This window comes from Oenanthe melanoleuca, chromosome 2, assembly GCF_029582105.1.
Source record: "Oenanthe melanoleuca isolate GR-GAL-2019-014 chromosome 2, OMel1.0, whole genome shotgun sequence".
Lineage (NCBI taxonomy): Eukaryota > Metazoa > Chordata > Aves > Passeriformes > Muscicapidae > Oenanthe > Oenanthe melanoleuca.
The window spans coordinates 64152648-64172304 of NC_079335.1; the positions used below are offsets into that span (position 1 = coordinate 64152648).

A 19657-nucleotide genomic window follows, 5' to 3' on the forward strand; every position below is an offset into this window, starting at 1 on the left:
CAATATTTCACGATACACATTTCATGAATCAGCACATGTCTTGTTTCATACATGCTTGTAAGTAAATGTAAGCACTTTCAGAAATGTCAGCCAAAGTGTGGGAGGAGGACAATATCCATGAAGACTGTGCAAGCACATAAATTACTTTGGCCAGACAATTTACTGTCTAACTGCTGGGAACATTCACTGCCTGTGTGTATTCACACTCCCAGTCTGTATTCACATTAAACTAGTGTTTTTTGATAATGCAAAAATGCTTTAAGCTGCTCAGGTTTTTTGTTTTTTTTTTTTTAAGTTCACAGTGGGTTTATGTTTTTACATGTCTTGTGAACTTGAGATAAGGATGGTGGTTACAACTTTAGTTTCTCTGGAAGTGGAGAGAAGTTTATTTTGTGCTTGCTTATGCAGATCTATCTATAAGGCAGAGTGACCACAGCTCAGATTGCCAAATATTTTTCTTGTAGGGATCCTGCTTCTGTTAAAACTGCCAGAATGTAATTATTTGGGATGAAGTTTCCCATCATGAGTTTCTGCCTCTGGCTGAACTGATCAAAATTTTGCCTTTTCAAGAAGAATTAAGATAAGGAGTTGTAATTAAAAACAATCATACAAACTCTCTACTTGTAACTATCTTTTGAGAAGCTTTAGCATGTCCATGATTCTGATAGTAAGGGGTCTTGTTGACAGGAAGGAATTCCTCCTAAAGTTGACGGATTATGTTCTGAAAATCTGTATGTGTGTGTGCATGCACATATTTTATGGAATCATAAAAGGGTTTGGGTTGGAAGGGACCTTAAAGATCTGGTTCCAACAGCTTCCTCTAGCCCAGGAGGCTCAGAGATCCATCCACCCTGCTCTTTAACACTTACTGGGATGGAACATCAACAGCTTTTTACAGTTGCACATTTTCCCTTGAATCACTACTGGTTAACATAACTGCAGAATTTATCTATATTAAAAGTAACACTGCTCACAGGTTCTTTCCTCATGTGATTTTAATCAGTACCTGATCCCTGGGTAGGCAGCTGCTCAAATTGCTCTCAGAGATGTTTGTTACCATGACAGCACTTCTGGGTGATGTTGAGGAAGTTACTCCAGCTGGACTTCTTCCCTCTGATCAGTAACTGAGCATTTTTTTTGAGTAAACTGAGCAGAGGTTCAGTGATCTTTTTTTATTTAAAGAGGTACTCAGAGATGCGAATAAAAACACTCAGAAATTTAGTTGAAAAACGGTGTCCTAGATGTTTTCAGCTGGATACTCAAGAGGATGAGAGCAGACATCCAGTCTGTAGGGGTTAACATGTGCAGGAAGCAGCCATTGAAACATGCAGTGAATGGGAGATGATCCTGCAAAAAGATAGTTTGTTTGTGTAATTACGGACAATAATAACGCCCCAGCCACAAAAGTTGAAAACAACAGACACAACCTTTATTCTGTTGTTTTTATGGGGTTTGTTTTTTTCTGAGTTTTTTTCTTCTTTTTATTTTATTTTATTTTATTTTATTTTATTTTATTTTATTTTATTTTATTTTATTTTATTTTATTTTATTTTATTTTATTTTATTTTAGGTTTTTTTAGTTTTTTGTTGTTGTTTTTGTTTTTTTCTGAGAGGAGTAATGGTTTTTCTTTTTAACTTGAGGTTGTTATTCTCATGGAATTAATATCTTGTCCACATTTTTGCTCATGTGATAGGAAAATAGATTACACTAAATTAATTAATATTTATCTGATTTAGCACAATTTTAACAAGTAGGTGATAAGTAGAGGATTCACATAAGTGTTTGCTGTAAGCTGATATCACATTTGGAGGGACAAATCATCTTTTGGTGAGAGACAGTGCTTCTATGGTATCCCATGTATGGCAACGCTAGGTATTAAATTCTTTTTTTCTTTTCCATGCTCTTAATCACAATAGGATTCTCTGCCTTTCCAAAAAGTCAAGGAATTTGGGAAAGTACTTTCCAAGAACAGAAAGTTGAAGCTGAAATTAATTGCATGCAATAGAAAGCTGTGGTCTGTTCCCATTAAATCTGCAACTCTTAATCAAAAGTGGGGATACCCTTCTTCACTGGAATGACTGAAAGCACTTGATAAAATATGTAGTAGTTTTAACTCAGAGGAAGAATGGGATTACATATTTCCTTAAAGATTTTTCTGCTGCACAGATTTGGACATGAGTCCAGGAACTGCACCACTAAATCAAAAGCTTGATACACTTGTATTTAATCTCTAAAGTCATCAGGCCCTGACTGTGATTAATTGGAATGGATAGGCTCTCATGCCTCTGCAGTAATGCTCCTACAGTATTAGATGGGACTATATGAAGGGCAAGATACAGTAACCTTCAATATGGGTAGCAGCAGCTTGGCCCTTGATGGTGTGTTTGCTTTGTGCCTTTGTTATGTAGCACTGTTTTCCTGCATTGTCTCTAAAGGAAAAGATGATGACTGTTGTTTGCAAAGTACTTTGGAAAATGCTGAGTGTCACTTTGAAGAAAATTTAACTTCTTTCCATGGGACACAAAGTGTTAGATGGGTCTAATCTTCACTTATTAAGTAGAAAAGGTTCTGGTGGAAATACACGGACCAACTGGGCTGATTTGGGATGCCAATGCTTTTTAACACTCTTATTGTTCCAGATTTATATAAGCTCACATTTTGAGGTGATGTTATAGAATTAGCAAGTGAACTAATTCTCACTTTGAGTCTCAGAAACAGTTAAATAGAATGAAGCCCATCAATATTCCTTTAGGACTTAAATGCATGGAAGATTAAGAAGATTTATGTATCTTTAATAAATGGCAGGAGATTAGATTGTCTGATGGCTTCCTCAAACATTTGGGATAGATCACTTTTCAGGGTAGATATTAGTGAACATGAGTATAAGAGAGAACATTCAGAGAAGCCTGTAGGAAATCTTTGAAATCTAATGAATCAGCTGTGCTGAGCAGCAGTGGGCATTGTACCTGGTGGGAAAACCTGACATAGCCATGCTCCTCCCAGTACTCAAATTCAGAGAGGCAGTGCTGCGTACACATGCTCAAACTGGCTCCCAGTCTTCTGCGTTCACCAGAGCTGCTGCCTTCGTGTTACTTTCCCCAAACTAGCCAAGAACATGGTATACCAAGAAATGGCTCACTTGAAGAGCAGATGGCAAGAGCTAAATTGCAATTTGGAATGCCTCATATTCACAGCAGACATATTTATACTGTGTACTGTAGCACAAGGGTCCCTGAACTAAGCTTGCAAAGGAAATTTGGAATTTGAAACAATACAGCTATGTCAAGGAATCTTCTGATATGCTTTTCTCGGGCTTGTCTCTTGGAGCTTTTTTCAGGATCTGCGTCTCGCTTCTACCGCATCGGTTCACTCTCTCCCTGCTCCCAGCCCTGCATTTGGGTTAAGGGAGATGGCTGAAGGCAGGGGCCAAAACAGATGGGGAGAACACCATGCAAGCTTCACACAGCTCCGGAGGGTTTTTCTGAATACTTTAGTCCGGACTGTTCCAATGATCTCGCGTACAGTCGCATTAGCACAACTGTGCCACAAGGGACAAGCACCTGGAAATTTCTTTGAAACTGGAGAAAACATGCCACGGGCTTGCTTGGCCATTGAGGCATTCTGCTTCAGCTAATTAGCGCCGCAGAAAGACTCAGCTAACGAGCACGGTGTAGAGTTGCTCTGGCACAGTTACTCCGCTTGCAGGACCCGAGCTGAGGGCAGGGCCCGGCGGGGAGCGGGGACACGAGGGGGAAGCAGGAGGCACGGCCGGGCCTGGCCAGGCCTCGTCCCGCGGGGCAGGCGGTCGGGAGGGCTGTGGGGACACTTCGCACCTCCTGTGCCCGCCCCGTTACTTCCCCAGGCGATGGCACAAGGGACATCCTCCCCTGGCATTCCCCCGCTGGAGCCAGCCACTACAGCTCCCCGTGCCGCGCTGGCAGCGGGCACAGCCCGGGACGAGCTGCGGGCAGGGACGGACCCGGGCGGGACCGCGGCCACCACGGCCGGGCGGGAACAGGTGGCGGCGGGACAGTCCTGCGGGTGGAAGGCAGCCGGGGGAACAGCCCCAGCGCCGCCATCCCCCTGAGGAACCGGCGGGAAGCGCCGAAGGGACCCGAGCGGAGCCGAGGCGGGGAGCGGCGGCGGGGCGGGCGGGCCTGGGCCGGGCGCTCCCTCCGCCAGGGGGCGAGCGCGGGCGGCGGGCGCCCATCAGCGCCCCGCCCCGCCCGGCCGCGCCCCGCCCGCCCAGCCCAGCGCAGGAGCGGAGCCGGCGGCGGGAGCGGGATCGGCTCCGTGGTGCCGCGCTCCGCACCTGCTCTCCTCGCTCCGCACGGTGGCGGCGGCCGCGACGGCCGTGACGGCCTTCTGCGCCCCCTGGGGGAGCGGGGCGGCGGCGGCGGCGCGGGGCGGCGCGGCAGGTACCGGGCGAGGCGGCGGGAGCGCGCGGGGCGCGGGGAAAGTTGGCGCCGCCGGGGCGCCTCCGGGAGGCGGGGGCGGCGGTGCCGCCGGGGCCGCCCCGCACCTCCCTCCTTCTCCTGCTGCTGCACCTCGGCGGGGCGGTGGAGTGCCCGGGCCGGGGCTGGCCCCGCGCCGTGCCTGGCTGGCCGCCGGCCCCGCGGGAGAGCGGGGGCGAGCGCTGCTGCCGGCGGCTGGCGCGGGGAAAGTGAGCGGGGAGGTGCGCGGCCGTGCCGGGCTGGGTGTCAGCCCGCCGAGCCGTGCCGGGCTGGGTGTCAGCCCGCCGAGCCGTGCCGAGCCGAGCCGTGCCGGGCTGGGTGTCAGCCCGCCGAGCCGTGCCGAGCCGAGCCGTGCCGGGCTGGGTGTCAGCCCGCCGAGCCGTGCCGAGCCGAGCCGAGCCGGGCTGGGTGTCAGCCCGCCGAGCCGTGCCGAGCCGAGCCGTGCCGGGCTGGGTGTCAGCCCGCCGTGCCGAGCCGAGCCGAGCCGTGCACCGGGGGCGGCGCTGCTCCGCTCCGCGTTGTCCTCCGTTTGCTGTGCCGCTCCGCGCCTTGCGTGTTCAGCGCCGGGCATGGGGAAGGTCCGGTCCCGTCCCGTCCCCGGCGCTCACCTTTGCTGCCTGTTCACATAAGGGCGAGTTTGGCTTATTCCCTGTTCCCAAATTGCTGGCAGAGCACCCGACTTCAGAGTATTCTCGGGTGCCTCGGGGGATTTTAGGCGAGAGAGGAGCGCTGCGGGCGCAGAGCGGCACTGGCCGTGCCCCTGCCCGCATGGGTCTGCCGGGGATCAGAACCCCAAAGCCCGGAGATGCAGTACCACGGAGCGGACAGGCTCCACAGCGGTTACTTTTCAGCATTTTGGGTGCTGGCTTGCGCTGTGGAGGTACAAATATATCTGTAATACATCCATATATGTCAGCTGCGGCAACTATTTTCCTCATTGGTGTTACGGAACAGATGTGACAGCAGTAAAACAGGATATTTCTTTTAATATAAAATTCTCATTCATCTTGCAGCACTTCTCGTTTCCTCTCTTGTCTGAACTTATCCGAAGTAATTAGTCAGTCTCTCCTTCTGTTGCTCCTTGCTTTCCTCTCTTTCAAAGATCCAGTTGGGATTTATTTGACTTCCCTGCTAGGATGGTTGCTTCCCTTGTGGCACTCTTCCACCTGTCACACAAATTGCTCCTGTTCTAATGCCTGGGTAACAGAAAGCAGAACAAGTTAGTTCTTTAATACTATTTAATATTGGTAATGCTATTAAATATTGGTACTGCTACTCTGTTAATCACAAACTGTCTTCATAGTAGAAATACATATATTACTGAAGTATTAATTTTGCACAGTGTTGCATTGAATTTTTTTTTTTTAAAGTTAATGTAGGTGTAGAATACTTACTTAGCTTTGGGGGGCAGTTGCACTTTCCCTTTTTTTAAAACAAAATTTCTGAAACTAGTTGTACAAGAAGCAAGCTCTCCCTATTACCTGAGTGGGTTTGATCACAAGGGAAACAGTCAACAAGCAGAGCTGTGGGGAGGAAGGGTCTGCTCAGTTGCCATACCTAGAGAGGCTTGCTCACTAGTGCAATACAAGTGCTAAATTTTTATGATGGTGACGTTCTCTGGCATCGTCCTGTGGCAAAAATGTCTTGATAGGTGGTGACAAATACCTAATACATTTTTGTTTTCTAGTTCATAAGAAAAAATGTAATACTCTGCATAGTTCTGAGTACACTTAACAGAACAACTCATTTGAAGGACCAACTTGTGATGATAAGATTAATTTCATTTCATTAAACACTCTGATATTGCTGGCAGTGGATTCCTGGAAGAACTCTTAACACTTGTCATCTCTCTCTCTCTGACTTAATGAGCATTTCTGATGCTTCCATCATCAACTTTTTGCATATTCTAAGACTGGGACAGTTCATTATTTTAAGACATAAATTATCACAGTGACACGTTGTGCTTTACAATACTTAACTCTTTACCCTCATGCTTCCAAAATACTTTCTGTACAAAGTAAGATGCTGATAAAACTATAGTTGAGTGATATGCTATTAAATTACAAAGCTCCATAACTGCTTCTCAATTAATAATCTTGTATTATTGGTGTAATATGCTTAAAGCAGTAGGCAGTAGCAACAAAAAAGCTAGTGGTAGTATCATCATCTTCTTGAATATGTTCATGACTTACCATGTGATAAATCATGTTTTCATCCAATCCAGGACTCTAAAATATCAGCTGATTTCATAAGATCTTGAGTGGACTGTTTTTTTAGCAGTCAGTATTATAGCAGAGACATGTGTCCATACTTTTCTAAGCTGTGACCTACTTTTTATGCTGGTGGGTAAATGATAGCTTTACATGGACACTGAAAGAGTAGCCTTACATAGGTACAACACCAAAAGTCTTGTGCACTGAAGTCATTAATGTTAAATTCTCCAAGGTGGACTAAATGCCAGTACAGTGAGCAGGTCTTCCGTTTTGTCACTTCATTCACAAATAATATTTGCTGTCCTGACATCTATGCATAGGGGTATTTGTTCATTAGAACTTGACCAGTTAAAAGTAAAATGTAGTTTAGTGGTGATGAAGACCACAGTTATCTATTTCACTGTTTTAAATGTGGTAGATGTCATAGTAAACTTTATACAAACCTTGTGCTGTGGGTTTGGTTTTAGTTGTTGTGGGTTTTTTGTTTGTTTCTTCTGTCTGTTTTTGACTGAGAAACACATTCCCTGAGCTTCATAACTGTGAACTTGAGAACTGATTTCTGTCAGAGGCAATAGTGTGTGCTCATCTACTGAAGAGTTTGCACAGGAAAATGAGAGAGCACCTTTTATTTTTATTTTTTTTTTTTTTTTGGGTGGATAGCTGTCCCAAAACTACAGCTTTGAGTACATTAAGCAAAAAATATTCATTTTGCTTCCTCCTTGTATTTGTTGGTGTTTGTAGCATCGGTTTTTCTTCTGGCTACCTATGTGTAGCAGTGCAGTGTACATTTTGTTCCATGGTGTTGAGTGCATGATGTTAATCAGCAAGGGTAATTTGGCACAACACTGATGAGAACCCATAGCTGTAGCATTTTAGCCCCTGATGGAAGCATCCCATGCCTTGGGCTGGAGGATGGGATGGCTCATTTGAATAGAAATCAATCAAGTAACTCTGAATTGGGGTTTTCTCTTAAGAGAGACAGAGTTTAGGTAACTTAATCCAGGCAAGGGAAGTGTCAGTATCAAGTAATTGGATGCTTTTCATGAGCTGTAGTGTTTTCTTGTTGAAGCCTAAAGTCAGAAGGTGTATGTGGGCTTTCCTCATGACAAGTGGAATTTATGGGAGGCAAGTTATTCTTCTGTTGAGATGTTTACTAAGGAGAAAGAGCAGGCACACTTGCAGTTGGAGTGGAGTAACAGATCTGCTGCAAGTTTCATCCTTTCATACCTTGAGATAATTTATTCTAATCTCCCCATACCCTAAGATACCATTGCCTTCAATCAATGTGTACTGAACCTCATTGAGTAGTTCTAATTTCTGTTATTAGCATTGTAATATGAAACTTAGTCACGTGCCCACTATGGGACATTGTGTTCCTTCTCTTTCTTCTTTTCATATCCTTGCATTTATGAAATGCTATGAAATCAGATACTATAGAAAACATTTTCTAATAGCTTGCTTTACAAAGCTTTTTTTTTGTCCTAATTTTTCTTCCTATTGTGGAACATTATTCACAGTCTTGAAGAGTTTTCTCCCCACAGAAAACACTGACACTTTGTACATAATTCGGTTGCTTGAGTTGTCCTGAAATCACTGTGATGCTGAAGTCTGGTCATTCCTATGTGCTAGATTTTGGTTTAGATTTCCAAACATTTCACATAAGTAATGGTAACAAAGGGTTCCTGTCTCCTGGATCGGGAGGAATCAAGAGAGACTTGAAAACCTTGGAGGTTCTTGGTGCACTGCTGTGCTGTTGTTCACCTGAGTCTTACCAAGGGCTCTTGGCTTACAAGTTAGAGATGTCCAAGCAAAATATGGGCTCTGGAATTAATTTGGAATACAGAGTATCTGATACTCCTCAGGAAGATGCAAGGTATTATCTTAATGAGTTTCCAGAAAAAAAAAAGTTGGTAAAAAAAGATACAGTTCTGCTTGTATCTGCCTCTTCACTGGTCTTGGGGTTCCTCTGGCTTTGTCTGTCATACTTCTGTGGTTTGAGAGCCTTCTTGTCTCACATTGTCTTACTATCCCTTCTCAGCATGTGTCTCCATTCAATAACAATACTTCTCCTTTCAAGAAATGCAGTTCTTCTGTCCAAGAACTGTCACCATTGATTTAACAGGAGGCCATATCACTGCATAAATGATGCATCTCTGCAGGCTCTAGGTCCTTAAGTCTGAAACAGCACATTATCCTAATGGCCTCTGTTTGAAATTAAAATCATTAGGACTGGTCTTGTCTGATGTATCTCTCTGACTAAGTTCCCTCTGTTAAACTTCTGCAAATGTCTCTTCAATATGAAGATTACAGAACATTAGACAAGTAATGCAGTTTTACAAATAAAATAGAAATCCCAGAAGCAGTGAAGCTTGTGCATGCTATGAGCATATGTTAATCTGCTATATTGGCTGTAATTTCGTCAGTTCCCTCTCTTGGCAAATTTAGGTTTGATAAAAGCACAGCAACATATGTTAGAGGGGGAGAATGTCCCAAGCTTTGAATTATGACTAAGAACACTGTTGAGGAAGCTGTTTTTCAGAATCTGGAGTTGAGATGAACTCTTCAAGATAAGTGATCTCAATCCCTTTTTTAGCAGAAGGAGTATTAGGCTTTCTGAAAGGTGTTGTTTTGCCAAAAGTGAAATGGGTTCTTTTCCGTGCATCACAAAGTTGAAATACAGCCAAGCTAGTAAATTGCATGCTTGCTTGTATTGACCAATTCAGTGAGTATGTTTCAAGAGGCAAAGTAGTAACCCTTGTCACAGCCATCTATTTTATCATCTTTGTCAACAACCAGCTTTTTTCTTACTGATTCAAGCTAGTGGCTGGTGCTCTGAAATTGGTTAGGTAATTATTCTCAATCAATGCTGTGTAGTATGAAGGTAGTAACTTGCCAGTCACAAGGTTCTTGGTTCAGTCACTACTTTTGTTTTTGCAACTCTCCCACTAATATTAAGTCATGCTGCTCATAGAAATTCATAAAAAGTGAAGCAAAAGCCAGTCCTCAATTCAAACCTGTACATGTGATATCTTAGTGAGAGATAAAGTTTTACAAGGAGTTCAAGAAGTTTTTAGTTATTCAAGGTGAAAATAAAATCAGTGTATTTTTAACTTCTCTGCAAGAAGAAGAAAACTGGCTGTACAGAAAGTTAATCCAACTCTTTGTTCTTCTACTGCAATTGTGTACTCTTCCTTTCAGTTCATACAACCTTTCAAACAAGCTAAAATATTTAATTTCTGATGTTAAGGTGGACAGTACAAAATATGCTTCACTTTTATATTTTCTGAAGAAGAAGTAATGGTAAAATTTTTGTGGGATCATAAAATGCTTCAGCCTTTGTAGCTGGCAAATACAGTTGCAGTGTTTTGGTGGTAACTCTAATTTTGGTGCTTCTGACCAGTGCCAGTAGTACTAACCAAGGCTTGTGCCTCAACAATATGGTTTAAAGGTCAAATTAAACATGCATCATGTGCACTAAGTAAAGCTACTCTTTAAGGTTTTTTATAGCAAGATGCAGAAAACCACTTTTCTTTTCAAGTAATTTATTATTTATTCTGAACCAGACTTTTTTCCTTTCTTAGTCTGAGCAAGGCTTCAAAAAATAATTCTAGAGAAGGAGCAGCTGTAAGCAGCTGAAATCAACAGTGAAGTATTTCACTACTAAGTCAAATGCTGTTTTATTTGCGCTCTGAAGTATGAAAGTAATTATGATTTGACATCTTGTTCATTGATTTCCTGCTATCCTTTCCCTCCACCCCCGGAGAGATTTTAATCTGGTGTGTGCAGTGTTATGGAAAGCCAGAGGCTCATAACACCAAGCTGTGATGAGTAACCATGGCTGTTTCCCTAGCAAGTTATGTGATACAGTTATGCTCTCTGGAATGACGCCTTTTATGAATCAAAGCTGTGAGCCTGAGCTGTGACTTGTATACATGTGGGATTTCATACTGTAGTGTTGTTCTTGTGTTGTTTGCCCACAGTTCTGTGACTATGGAGCCTCTTGTTCAACATAGGGTGTTCCCCAGGGATTGGCCCAAGTATGCAGAGGTCTGATCTCTGCCGTTTCACTCAGCTTTGGTGTGGGGTTTTTCTCTTTTTTTTGGACTTAAGGTTTTTATCCTAGGTATTGGATGTCTGTGCAGTTATATTCAGTTTCTACACCTGTGTCACTAAAGGCTTTTCGTAATTTTTGTGATTTGGCTTTCTTTTTTGCATATTCTTATACAGATGGGGAAGGACTATGCTTCTGGAACTATAATGGTGTAGATAGAGGCACAGCTTTTGTTTGAGGCAGATTTGCATATGTACCTGAAGTTAAGGACATGCAAGTATTTTTTTTGCCATAGTTTCAGTGCTAGTGGTTTGTCTGGATCTTCTTGACTGTATTGCTGATATCTAACTAACACATTAAGAGCCTGCAGATAAAACATATTGTAGGTTGGTCAGGTTGAAGATCAGTTAGCACATGTTAAAGTACAGCTTGCCTTATCTTCTCATTGTTCTTTCAGAATTTATGAGTCCATGTTTACTGTAGGAAAAAAAGGCATTGAACAACCTCGTGAGTACAAGCTGTCCTTATTGGGTTTCAGAGGTTGTTGTAGGATGACATAATGTCTATTTTTTACACATGCTTGTAGCCATATTTATATCTATATGTATCTCTCTATATATATCTGTATATGTATATATATATAAATAAATAAATAAATAAATATATATACAGTAAAGATTTATTAAAGCACTTTGGATACTTGTTTAAAAACATTTGTCTGACATCCTGCCCTACTGAGTGCATTAAGTTCATAGTTATGGTATGGCTCAAATTTTTGTGATGTCCCTATCTTCTTATTTTTGGGTTCAGTGTGTCCATTGTTGTGTTAATTGTCAAAAGACTTTAAGGGGATAAAATTACTGAACTCTGATAGCTTCCTCTTTCACACAGACTTGCCTAGACTACTGCTGTTTGATTAAGATTTCCACTCTTTCCTATGCCTAACTCAATTTTAAGTCTTGGTTTTCTCCATTTGTGAATTGGTGCAGTTGTTTATTAGAACAATTCTTCTATTAAAAATAGTGTAAACCTCGTTGCCATTTTAGTATCTGTTCTGCCCATTGCCACTTTCATCAATGGTATTCCCAGATGCCTAAAAAAGATTTTACAATTTTCACTTGATGGAAATTCATGATGAGCTTGACTTTGGGTAAAGCATAAGCCATTCTAAATATTGTCTTGTTCATTATTCTATTAATAATTAGTTTCAAAAGAGATCATGTCTTTTCGGAATATTTTTACAGAAAGACCTTATTGTTTTAATGATCATAAACCTTTCTATCTTCTCAGCATGATTTTTTAAGTGTAGTTTATTTTGCATAGCACCTGAAAATGTTGCTAAGAATTTAGCCATGCATGACTGCCTAGTTAAAAAACTTAAGTTTTCCATGTATTTAATAAAACAATTTTAAAAATGCAATAGTGGAACAAGACAGCATGGGCTGCTTGGAGAGGTATGCAGCATTTGATGGCTGTTTCATAGAATGCTGCAATCCAGTGATAAAAATCCAATATTTGTTTATAACTTAGAATTGTGAACAATTTCGGGTGTAATCAATGCTGTCTGGTTTACCCCAAAAGTGTAGGTAATTTGAGGTATCACTGAGAAAATTCAGATGTGCAAATATTAGCCAACTCCTAATTTGTGATGCTGTACTTTATTTTATTACATTAACAGCTTTTAATAAGACTGCACATAGGTGTAGGGTCTTATATTTGCAGCCATGGTGGAAGTTTTTCCTTCTTGTTGCTTTCAGATTTGGCTTTAGCAACACAGTTTTTTTTTTAAGTAGTTGCCAGAAAGTTTAATAAGTGGAGAAAATTTCTGTAGGACCACACCATTCAGGGAGCACTACTGATGTGACAAGAAACCAAAAATCCCTGACATATTTTAGAACTCCCCAGAATACTCTTGTGGTAAAGCAGCTGTCCTAATTGTAGCTCTTGGTAACTAGGAAGTGATTTAGTATTTAATAGTGGGAAAAGTTGTGGGTTGTGTGTTTTGTGGGGGTTTTTTGTCTTTTTTTGAACAGATAGTGCTTTATTATTTTTTGGATGAATATTTAATCTTTCAATTCATTAATGTGATATGTGTTGCTTTTGACCAAAGGTACCAAATAACTGATGTATCATGCAAGTGTCCCATTACTGTTCAGTTACAGAGCCTGCACTGGCCAACAGCATTTCCTTCTTGCCAGTGCACTGCGTTCATCAGGTTGTATCTCCCTAGAATGAATCTGGAACATCATACTTCTGTTGGAGCAGATTGTGTAGGATTGCAGCATCACAGTTATCTCCTTGTAATTTTGAATAATTACACAGTTTTAAAAATCAGTGGTAAACTGGTAAACCCTATTTATTACTTGTTGATATATATTGGCTTTAGATCCTGAGGTAGCAGTACACTTGATTTTACTGTGAGTATTATTCATCTAACTGTACTTGGTTTCTAAACAAATTTATCTGACTTGTAAACCATCAAAGATCTTGTGGTCATCAAACGATGATGCAGTGGAATATGAAGTTGGGCATATTCAGAATTAGGAAAATTTTCTTCACCAAGCGAATCAGCAATCTCTGGAACAGGCTGTCCAGGGAAGTGGTGGAGTCACTATTCCTGGGCATATTTAAAAGGCATGTAGATGTGGCACTTAGGGACGTGGATTAGTGGTGTCAGTGCTAGGCTAATGGCTGGGCTTGAAGATCCTAGAGATCTTTTCCAGCCTAAATGATTCTATGATGCTGATAAAGGTAATTGATCACTGGAATAACAACTTCTTATTTGTGTTGACTTCTTGATTCTGAAAACACAATATAAATAATGTTTCTTTAAAACAACCCTCCATCTTCTTGGAGCAAAAGGATTGCAGAGGTTTTGTGATTGTTTTATGCAGGAAACCAATTTTTCTACTGATGTGTTTCCCCAATTTCTTTAGCCTACGAATAAGGACCCTGACCCTTTATTTAAAGAAGTTTTGAAGGATAATATGCTATGAAAACGGAATTTTCAGAAATTAATTAATGTGGTCTTGAAAGCAAGCGTCTAGAATCGGTTGTATTGGGATCTAAAGTTAGCTCTGTCGCCAAGAACTCTCAGGAGCAAGTGACTTTGTTACTATTATCAGTTACAACCTCTGTTACTTGTTAACCAGCGTGTGCTACTTTGGACTGACTTGGAGTAGTGTCTTGTTGCGTACTGTGGTCCTCCTTGTTTGGTTTTGCTTTTTTTTTCCTGATTAACTGGGAAGTCAGTCTTTCCCAGTATAGAACAACTGGCTTAAAATTTCTCTCTTGGGTGTCAAAGTAAGCAGCCAAAGACAACTGCAAGCTGTGTTAACTGGATATGAAGGAAATAAATCTGCACATTTCTTAGTCTCCCAAGTGTCCAGCACTGCAGCTTTATTATCATTTACCAAAGGCAAAAGTAGATGGTTTTTGACCCATGCTTGTTACGCTGTCTTCTGTGCCCCAGACATTTATAAACACATTAATGTAAACACCAAATGTGATCTGTCTTCTCCAGTGCTTATCATCATAGAATCATTGAATGATTTGGGTTGGAGGGGACCTTAAAGATCATGTTCCAACCTCTGTGTTGTATGCAAGCAAGGACACCTTCCACTAGAACAGGTTGCTCAAACCCCATCCAACCTGGCCTTGAACACTTTAATGGATGAGGCATCCACTGCCTCACCACCACCACCACAGGGAAGAATTTTGTCCTAATATCTAATCTGAACCTACTCTCTCCTAGTTTAAAGGCATTCCCCCTTGTCCTGTCACTATGCTTGTGTGAAAGGTTCCATCTCTTTTTGTAGTCCCCTTTTAGGTACTAGAAGGCTTAGTTTATTCAGTTAAGTAAAATTACATCTTAGCTCAAGATGCTATGCTTATCCTTACAACTTTTTTTACAGAAGTAGGTTGTAGGCCTAATGTTGCAGAAGCTCTGAATAAAGTGTTGCTGTAGGTGTCCCTCAGTTGTGTGGATGGTCACAGCACTGCAGGAGTCCTCTGTTTATCAGTGGTCCTCAGCTGCCACGTGCCAGTACCCAGAGCTGTGAAATGGCCTCTCTTGCTTAGAGATGGCTTGTGGCACTCCTTCAAGCACATTTGCTTTCCTTTTCTGGCAGTGTGGAGAAATACTGGCTTTACAACCATCTGCGTGTTATAAGGCAAAGTTGAACTTTTAACATGGGTAATAAAAAAGCCTGTTTTACTGGATTGATTAGAGGCAACTTCAAGGCAATCAGCAAATGTGCTTCTCGCCAGCAGATAAGGTTAGACAGCATGAGGAGCCTGGCTTTATTAATGTCCTTCTTTTCCATCAATCGAGATCCCTTTTGGCAGTTGATGTGTGACGAGTAAATGAGCTGCAAGTTTGTGCTTCTTCATATTCTTAACTCTGATTTCTGTCAGCTGACCTCTAGCAACATTGGGTCAAATAAACACTTCACTCCTGCGCTTTGCTGTTTCAAAAGCATGCTGCTTGTCCATCCCTGCACCAGTAATGTTTGGTCCTCTTGGTTTCAACGCATTTTTTATGTGTAATGTCTTAAAGACATCTAGCTGTGAACTGTATAAAGAGGTTACTGCCTGCCCTAGGGCTGGGGCTTCTGAGAGAGGCTCTGCAGATGTCTGTATTGCTTTGCCCACAGGGCAGAGAGTGGGCAGGTGCTTGACTTATGTTCAGTCTCTACCTACACTGGTGCTCTCTGCATCCTTTGTCTGATGGCTGGGCAAGACTGGCACTACAGAGGAATGTGTGGTACTCACAAAGGCCTGGGATCTGGGAGAAGAGGGGAAGGGCTCATGCTTGGAGAGCTGGCAGCTTGGAATCCTAAGAGATGAGAGTAGTAGTAGCATGCTCAGAGGCATTCGGGAATGCCTATGTGACTCTCTTAGGATAGTGGATAGTGCCAGAGTTACCAAAAGAGATCACTGATATATTACAAAGTTATTTAATAATAAACATAGGACTTGACCAGTTACATCTATTATAGACCTGTAGTTACTTGAAATAAATATTCTGCAGATATTGAATTCTATCATTCTGATTTTATTTGCAGGGTACAAAAAATAATTTACTGGTTTTTTTTTCATTTTGTTTGTGGTTTTAGTTTTTTTTTTTTTTATTAGATGCCTGTATGTCAGGGAAGAAATAATTTGCTTTGAGAACTACTTAATTCTTAGAATATATTGTATAGAGAAGTATTGAAGTCTTCCTTGCTGGAAGCATTCAAAGTTTGACCTGATAGAACCTTGGAAAATCTATTTTAAAGCCCTACTTTCAGGAACAGTTAGACCAGATGATCTCCAGAGGTCCCTTTCAACCTAGTTTTTTCTATGATTCTGGGATCTAGGTCATCTATAGCCATGTTTTTCTAAAATATTTGTGGTAGCATAATAGAAATTACATTAATCTTATTAAAATAAAGGATATTTTTTTCTGTTGAAAATAAATGTGGGAAATCGTCCACAATGCAATACTGTTTCCGGTACACAATGATAAACTTACTAAAAGAATTTACATTGTTTTATATTAGAGAAATAGCTATAATGCTGATACTCAGTTATTTTTACTTACCTTAGAGCAGAAAAAGCTCTTAGTGAGGATGAATCCTGTAAGGGTTTGCTTGATGCAAACAATGCTGCTTGAGTAGTGTTTAAACACCTAGTTTCAAACCTAATCAGAAAGCATTTGACTATTAGTAGCAAATACTTCCCCACCCCTTTATTTTTGGTTACATGTAAATGATGAATACCTGAATGAAGATTTTATGGCTGACAGCATGGTGTGTATGTATATGTATGAAAATAACATAAAAATTGATCTGTTTGTTACAGAACAAATTAAGAGTGTTAAGACAAGCTTACAAATGGTGGAGCTATATTTGTTTCAAAACACTTTGAGGTAGACATATCCTGTTTGTAGTTGGTTTCTGTATATTTTTTGTTGTTGTTGTTGTTTTGTTTTGTTTTTTTTTTTTTTTTTGTTAGTCTGTCTGTTTTCCAAATTGGCCAGCTGTAGTGGTTGGCCTTCCTGGTGTAAGCCTTTTTGATTTTGTCCCAGCAGTTCATTGTAGCAATTGTTACAAAGTCAATGTAATCTGTTGGCATTCCCTGTATGACATTCCAAGTTAGCCTTTCAAATTTTGCCAAGGTAATTCTGCTGTCTATTGGTTCAGGAAATAATCCTGATGTCTGTGCACATACTATGTGAAATCTATACAGTGCTGCACAAGACCTAAAAATTTAGACCTGGCTTTCAGAGTGGAACTTACGGATCTCTTACTGGAGATAACAAAATCCTGTAAGCTACATCATGGGAAAGTATACTTAAATATTCAAAACCTTTTATGTTAACCTGATTTGCATGTAAAATTAGGTGCAGGGACTACTTGGTTTAGTTATGATTTGGCTTGAGTATATTTAGCAGGTTTTAGATACTGTTTCTGGTGCTTAACTTTGCAATAGAAGAGGAGCACATGTATATGGATATACTTTACAAGCCTGTTTTATAATGACTCCTCGGATTCTTTCTAATTCTTTTTTCTTTTCATTAAGCTAGTAGAAGTATTTCAAGCAGGCAGGAAAACAGTTACAAGGTCAGCATTTCTCTAAATGAAAACCTTGTGTTTTTTTAACCTGGTGTTGCTAATGATTTATTATTTTCTTTGTTGCTTGTTTAAATTATTTGATATCTTTATTTTTGTTGCATTTAAATCAGCCCTACTTTTTTGTTTTCCTGTCACCTAACCACTTTAGAACCTGCTCTTGAAGTGGGCAGAAGTTTCTTATTTTTCCACGACTCCTTAGCATAATTGCAGCCATCACAGTGTTCAAACAGCGCTGCTGCAGGCACTGCTGTGCTGTCACCTTTCTCTGGATAGCTAGATTTATAATTAACTACTGTTTGCACGATTACAGATATTTTAATTTAGGTGACAGCTCCCCTTGACAGGACAGGGAAGGGGATTATTCCCAAAGTAGAAGAGTTGGTGGCTTTGAACGCTGCTGCCAGCGCTGAGCCCTCTCTCCCGGGGCAGGCAGCCCGCAGGCTTTCCCTGGGGTTGGTTCCGGGAGAGAGGGCGGTGATCCCGCTGTGCTGGCTCAGCTCGCAGGTGCCCTGGGAACACCCCCATCTCCGGGCGGCGTTTGGGAGCCTCCTGCCCGGCCCTGGTTAATGAGTAGCTCGGACCTCCGTGTTCCCCCGGCGGCAGGGAGTGCTGGGCTGGGCTGCAGCCACGCTTTTGGGGGTGGCAGTGCGCCCAGCACAGCCTGGCTTCTCTTCCAACCGCAGTTTTCAAGCCTCTTCTGGAGGGTTGCATGGCTGAAAACCAGAGGAAAGTAGCCATCTGAAATCTGCATTTTTGAATTTTTTAATCCTTTCTTTACTGCATTTGTAATGGGAGTTGTACTACTGAATTTCTTAGTAGTAGCTAGACTTCTGAATTTAGGAAAAAGTGCTGCAGCCTCATAAGGATTTAATTTTGCTTCATCTACATTGATATTCTACTCTTTTTGCTTTCCAAGGGTTTGATTAATTGATCAAAACAGTTTTGTTTTTTTCCTGAAGCAAATTCCAGTATGATTCCTCTGATTCCACCTACACAAGTAAGAATGTACATTTCTTTCTTACAAGCTTAGTACACTACAGTGTTTAAGTTTGTACATCTTTGACAATGTTGCCAGTTTTTTCCTTCATGGTTTAATATTAGTCATTGAGCAAAAAGTTCTTGGACATAAGAAGGTGATAGTTTGCTAAACTGCTGCATACTGAAAGCTTGGGGTAGAAGAAATTAATTAGTACGGTCTGTGATGATGGTTGTAATAATACTGCCAGAAAGAGTTGTAATCCTTGTTCTTCTGGAGATATTAATAATGTGGAGCTGAGGAGTTGGTCTCAGAGCATTAAAAGTGAATGATGGCAAAGTCATCATGTGGCAGGCTAAATCTGTATCTGTAAAACAAGATGTTAAGATGTGTATTTAAGTGTAGTAGTGCATGTTTGGCACAGAAGTTAATGTGTGTATGTGGTCACTGTTAGCTATCTGCACACAAATAATTTGAGTCATGTTGGAGAAAAAGGTGGCAAATTCAGCAGTAACAGAATGCCAGATAGTTGAATGAGATGCATCTGACTCCTTACCCAACAGTGTAGATAACATTTCTTGAGACTGGCTGGGACTAAAATGAGGTGTTTTCAAGGAAGCACTTCAGACTGGGCATGAAATCATACTATCTAACATTTATGAAGGGAAACCCACAAAAGATAACTGAAAATTCAATGGACATTTGAAAAACCAAGCAAACATGACCTGCCAAGAAAACCTCAAACCAAAAACATGCCTCAAACACCATATTTAATTTTACAATAATTGATGGTTTGATTTAAGCCATCTCTTTTTTTTTTTTTTTTCTTTTTTTTTTTTTTTTTTTTTTTAAATAGTGGTAGTAGAAATTCGTACAAATCCTAAATACATTTTTCTTTTATGACTGGCACTGATCCAGTTCTTCAGGGGCAAACTTCAGTCATTTTTTTAAAGATGCCAGGTAATTCCCCTTCACTATCTTATCTAATTTCTTCTTCTTCCAGTCCCTGCATAGTTGTTATACCCATGTTACCATTTGCTTTGTTCTATCCCCTTATGTTTTTATTAATTCAGTACTTGTTTTTATGTCTGGTCTTCTGCTTATTCTACTTGAAACCCCCTATATTCTTCAGAGCCTGCACTAGTTCCTGATTCAATTAGTCTTATCAGTTCTGATTTATTTTTACATTTGAACATCATCTGATATAATGCTTTTAAAATTTATGTAAAAAAAATTTATGCTCTTTCTTCATGAATGTGATAAGAAATAAACCAGGAAGCACTTGCTTTTTGATTTTTCCTCAAGGTTTTGAAATGCTTCCCAGCCAGCGCTCTGCTGTGAAGTT

General features: G+C 41.0%; 1 protein-coding gene across 3 annotated transcripts in view; it reads left to right on the forward strand.

Moving 5' to 3' along the window:
- Positions 1–4252: 4252 nt before the first annotated feature.
- Positions 4253–19657, forward strand: part of PTPN3 (protein tyrosine phosphatase non-receptor type 3) — a 122212-nt gene continuing 106807 nt past the window's right edge. For 2 of the 3 annotated variants that reach the window (XM_056484333.1, XM_056484335.1), the window contains exon 1: positions 4253–4419. The gene's annotated coding sequence lies outside the window, so the exon portion shown is untranslated. Of the gene's footprint in view, positions 4420–17999; positions 18334–19657 lie in introns of those variants that run through there. The other variant, XM_056484334.1, reaches the window with a different exon arrangement.